The sequence below is a fragment of the Perognathus longimembris genome, chromosome 28 (genome assembly GCF_023159225.1).
Source record: "Perognathus longimembris pacificus isolate PPM17 chromosome 28, ASM2315922v1, whole genome shotgun sequence".
NCBI lineage: Eukaryota > Metazoa > Chordata > Mammalia > Rodentia > Heteromyidae > Perognathus > Perognathus longimembris.
The window spans coordinates 59,106,746-59,112,745 of record NC_063188.1 but is presented as its reverse complement, the minus strand read 5'-3'; the positions used below and the strand labels follow the sequence as shown (position 1 = coordinate 59,112,745).

General features: G+C 42.2%; 1 pseudogene; it reads right to left on the bottom strand.

The window, feature by feature from the left end:
• Positions 1-926: 926 nt before the first annotated feature.
• LOC125343066 overlaps positions 927-6,000 on the bottom strand; it is a 46,371-nt pseudogene continuing 41,297 nt past the window's right edge.

The following is a 6,000-nucleotide window of genomic DNA, read 5'->3' as shown; positions in this document are numbered from 1 at the left end:
AAGATTTTAGTTTTGACAGTCTAATTTGTGACTTTTCAAGCATGCCATTTCTTCTGGCTTCCTGAAGACAACCTTTGGGGTTGAAGGTGAGACTCAGTTGGTAGAACACCAGAAAATGAACAAAAGCACAAGGGACATAGTTTGAGTCCAACAAGGATCCAAGGTTCTAGTTCTGTCATCATCTTCATGGACAATGTGAGCACCTCATTTAGGAACAAGGCAAATATATAGCATTGTGCTCAGGATGAAGTTGTCCTTGGATCCTTGTTGGACTGGCTGTGTAAACGTCAGGATCAATTTCTCAAGAGAACTCAAGTGCCACACTGCAGGTGGCTGAGGATATGGGCTACTGGGTGTCCAATTGCTTTATTCACTTTGACTTGGATGTTTGAAATCTGCTGTTGACTACTCAAGACCTTGTGAAGATCAAGGACTTCGGACTGATGCAAACCTTGCCCCAGCATCGCAGCCATTAAGTCATGCAGGAATGTTACAAGGTTCCTTTACCTGGTAGGTCAGGGGTACCTGAAGATATAGACCTTGTCCTATGCCAATAACACCTGGATTTTTAGGGTCCTGTGACCAAATAATCTTGATTTTCAGTGGCTAGTATCTCTGGATTGTAATCAGTGGCAGTCAGATCCTGCATAAGATTGACAGGATGGGGAACCACAGACTACCCTGAGGACATCTAGGCCATGGCCCAGTGCTGGGCTCACTGGGCAAAGGACAGAGCCACATCAGTGTCCCTGCAGAATTTCCTGCTGGAGGCCTATCCTATTGACATGCAGTCTCTTCAGGACTTTGAGGAACCAGACAACCCACGAGTCAGATAAATGGTGTTATCATTATCATTAAGAGAAGGGCTGAGAATCATCAGTGGTACGGGGCAAAGCACACTAACAATGTGTATGTAGGGGGACTCTTCACAACATGGTGATCTCCACGGCTGGCCAGTCAGCGTAGGACATCAGCCCAGCACCTGCAGAATAGTTTCCTCCACACAGGGTTAGTGACACTAGCCACTGCTGCTGTAGGTGCTTCATCTACAGGATAGATGAGTTGTACTGGAGGAGCCCCATAAACTCTCCCAACCTGCTGAATGTAAAGGTCAACACCTCTTGACCCATCAAACCTCTAGGAAGTGTGGGGAAAATAAAATAAGCTATGACCTTGTGATGGAGGACCAAGACCACTGGTCTAGCAATGACAGAACGATAGACCTGCCAAGTCAGGCCTGTCCCAAACACTGTGGCTGGCCACTAAAGTAGGTCTCAGTAGCTGGAGCGAGGTTATACCATTGACTTTGGTTCAGCCTCAAAGCTCTGTGTACTCTGTCTGCTGCAGCAGTTAGACAAATATCACCAAAAATCCCTACTTGAGCATTACCATGATCTCTGAATCCCACACTTGTAATGGATTTGGATACACTCCCATTGCCATTGTTCCCCATACCTATAGCCCAAGAAGAGGATGACTTTCAAGTCTGTTCCATCAACAGCACTCTGGTTGTATGCGGAACTCTGTGCTAGGCCCCGGCAGAGTGACACCAATGTTACCTGTGTGAAAGAGCAAGACATAGCTGTCACCTCCTCTGGAGGTAAGGTGCCCAACTCAGCCAAGAATGCAGAGATCTTCCAGGGATTGTAACAGAAGACATTCAGTAGCTAAAGCCACCGATGTTCACCAAGGTGTCTACCCTGAGCCTACAACCCCCACATCAACCTAACTCCAGCTCCCTCAGGTGAAGTAGAGATGGTTGGTGGCTTGGACTTTCCCCCTTTCCCTGAGTGCCTCCCAGGGAACCCCCATCTCCTCGAGACTTGAAAATCCTTAGCCTCTTGGTACTACACCCACAGTCCCAGTAAACTGGCCTGAGCTGGTCATACTCTAAAAGAGAGGTGAGGCGGGACTTCTTATTTGGTAGACTAAGCCATTTGGGATGTACTTTTTTCCCATCTTTTCCTTACCATTCTATAAGAGAAGCAAAAACATCAGAATTGGGCTTTAGCAGATGAAAGCATATCAAAGTATTTCATGCATTGTTCAGTTGTCATGCATGTCTAGGCTGCCATACATCCTCAAGGCTGACATACCTACACAGATTTTCATCAGGATCTGAATGGCCATCCACCTGTGCTCAAAAGAACCCATGGGTGGTTTTTTAAATGTGCAGGAGCATCTCTTTGCAAAAGACCTATAGGCTGTGAAAACAAAGGACACCAAACAGATTCAGTTAAGACTCAGAGCTCCGAAGTCCTTGGATAGACCAGACAGGTCCTACAAGTGAAGCAGCCTGGGTAGAAGGAAAAGACGGGTGTACACTTGCTGCTTAAAGGTGTGGGAACCTTGGCTGGTCAGGAGACAGCTGATCATGGGATAGCTATTCCTGTTAGGTGAATAGCTGCCACTGGGCTTCCACGCAGTTTCTAGGTAGAAATGCAGAAACTATATGTAAGGGAGTTTGAGAGAGATCAGAACATACTTTTTATGTAAAATCTTATTTCTCAATGTAGCCACAGATTCTAATTTTTTTTTAAATTGGAGATCTGACAGAGTAGAAAATCCAGATCTGAATGCAGTTCTCTCTGGTTCCAAAGCTTGTTTTAGCACCGATACCAGTGGGATATCTTGTTTACCACAAAGAAACATCTGGATTTCCTGAGTAGAATTCGGGGCTTAAAATATTATTTGTGAAGCAGAGGTCTCCAGCGGGGCAGAGAAAAGGAGTCTGCTAGCATTCTGTGCTGCACAGGTCTTTCACAGATATTACATACTTCAGTCTGTAAGAGAGAGAACACATGTTCTAAACAGATTGTTTTTAAACATGTAGGTTGAGAATGACAGAACTAGGAGAGCTTATGGTTAGTAGAGAGGGAGATAATTCAATAGGAAAGGATTTCAGGGAATGAAGAAGCCTGAAAAGCTATGAACCCGCCCCACACCAACCAGGAGGAAACTTAGCACTGGGACCTGTGGGAACCAGGGGAGGACAAAACCCTGCAATTTGGGCTCCTGCTTTGGATGTAGTGCTCGTTTTGGATCTGGAGGATCTTCTCCAAAGGGCTTCATAGATAGCTTACATAGGAAGTCAAACACCAGGTAGGCATGTTTCTGTAAAATGAGTGAGAACCTAAGAGCTATACAATCCAACTCCCAAGATTAGCAATGAGCCAGGTATCAGTGGCTCATGCCTTTAATCCTAGATATTCAGCTAGCTGAGAGGTGAGATTACAGTTCAAATCCAGCCTGAGCAAGAAAGCTCATGAGACTATTATCTGCAATTAATCTTCAAAAATCTGGAAGTGGACCTGTACCTGAAGTGATAGAGTACTAGCCTTGAGCACAAACGCTCAGGGACAGGGACTGAGTTTAAGCTCCAGGTGCACGTGCGCATACACACACACGAAAGAAAGACAGAAAGAAAGAAAGAAAGAAAGAAAGAAAGAAACAAAGAAACAAAGAAACAAAGAAACAAAGAAAGAAAGAGAAAAAAGGAAAGAAGGAAGGAAGGGAAAAGAAATCTGTCCCATGGAAATTAAAATTCTTAAATTTATTCAACAGAAAGTAGGTGTAGAAGGGGATATATGATAAAATAAGTCAAATGCAAGAGTCATTAGAATAATGTTTTTTTCTTATTTATTGTCAAAGTGATGTACAGAGAGGTTACAGTTTCATCCGTTTGGCCTTGGGAGAATAATGTTTTTATTTTAAAGTAGGTTCTCCTTATGTTCAATTCAATTGACAAGCTGGCCTCAAACCCACAATCCTCCTGACTCAGCCTCGGGAGTTCTGGGATTACAGGTGTGTACCAATACAGCTGGCTTATGTATTTCTATGATCACCATTTCAGAATAAATGAAGAAACGATAAGCATTTCAATGCTAACATCTTTATCTAATAAAGAAAACTACATTTACAATTAAAAGGTGTGGAGCTGGGGGAATACGGCTTAGTGGTAAAGTGCTTGCCTGGTATACATGAAGCCCTGGGTTCCATTCCTCAGCACCACATATATAGAAAAAAAAAAAGCTGGAAGTGGTGCTGTGGCTCAAGTGGTAGAATGCTAGCCTTGAGCAAAAAGAAACCAGGGACAGTGCTCAGGCCTTGAGTTCAAGCCCGAGAACTGGCAAAAGAAAAACAAACAAAAACAAAAAAACAAAATTAAAAGGTATGGAAGTAGAGCTTGTTGCTCTGATAGAACACCAGCCTTGAGTAAAGCTCAGGGACAGCACCTAGACCTTAAGTTCAAACCCCAGTAGTCACACCAAAAAAGATTAAAGTCAAAATGTATTTATAACAAATAGTAATGATTAATACATTAGAATTTACTAGGGAAATGCAAACTCTCTTCCCAGATGGAAAGCAGGCAGATATAAATGACAAACCTGAATCATCCCCATCCTCAGGACCTTCCTCCCACCATACTAGCAAAGATGTGAATGAGTTACTGTCTAGTTCAATGACTAAATGGGAAAATGGGCATTGGCAGGCAGAGACTTCAGTAGAACATTCTCAGAACATTAATTTGAATATTATTTCAAATTAATGCATCAAAACCTTAAAGCTTCTAGAGAAGTTCTACTTCTGGACTTAAAGATCAGCCCATATCGTCCAACTCCTGACCTGGCAATACTACTTGAGGAATTTACCCTTAAGAAAAAACTAGGGAGACCTCAAGGTAAAAGCAGATACCTTGAAAACATTGCAGGAATGAATAGGAGAAACAACACTAGGGCTCCTTGGCACAGTTTGAAACTTTCTTAATAAAGGCCCAGAAACACAACAAATCAAAGAAAGGTTGGACAAATGGGACTGCATCAAACTGAAGAACTTCTGCATGGCAAAGGACATAGTTTGCGAGATAAATAGAAAGCCCACAATTTGGAAGATCTTCACTGGCCCTACAACAGACCAGGGCCTCATATCTAAAATATACTTAGAACTCAAAAAATTAAGCTCTTCCAAAACAAATCCTCAAAGAAACAACTGTCTTCTTAATAAGTGGGCTAAAGACTAAAACATAGACTTCTCTGAAGAGGAAATGAGAATGGCCAATAGACACATGAAGGAGTGCTCTACATCCCTGGCCATAAAAGAAATGCAAATCAAAACAACACTGAGATTCCACCTCACCCCAGCACTACCAGCACAACCATGTTCATTGCAGCATTATTTACCATAGCTATTATATGGAACCAACCGAGATGCCCCTCAGTATAATGGATGGATCAAGAAAATGTGGTATATATACACAATGGAATTCTATGTTTCTATCAGAAAGAATGACATTGCCCCATTTGTAAGGAAATGGAAAGACTTGGAAAAAAATCATACTAAGTGCAGTGAGCCAGACCCAAAGATACATGGACTCTATATTCTCCCTTATTGGTAATAATTAGTATATGTTTAGGATAGTCCTAGCAGATGATAACAATAGCCCAATAGCTATGTACATATGATCACATAAGATGATGCTAAGTGAAATGAACTCCAAGTTATGGAAAAAATTGTTTATCACTGCTGTTATTTCTAATGTACTATGTGAAATTATTTCTTTTTTGTTTATTTTCCTTATGGTTTAGCCCATGTTGTCACTGTATTTTCTTTCTTTTTTCTTTTTGCCAGTCCTGGGGCTTGGACTCAGGGCCTGAGCACTGTCCCTGGCTTCTTTTTGCTCAAGGCTAGAACTCTGCTACTTGAGTCACAGCGCCACTTCTGGCCTTTTCTATATATGTGGTGCTGCGGAATCAATCCCAGGGCTTCATGTATATGAGGTAAGTGCTCTTGCCACTAGGCCATATTCCAACCCTATCACTGTATTTTATTGTATATATGTTTATTTGAATCAGGGAAGGGAAGGGGAACATCAAAATTGTGAGACAAAGGGTAAAAGGTGAACCAATATAACAGCAATACTTATAAGACAATATATAGTAAACCAACTGTACAACTGGGGTGAGGGGGTTGGGGAGAAGGAGGGTGGGAGAAAAATGAGGG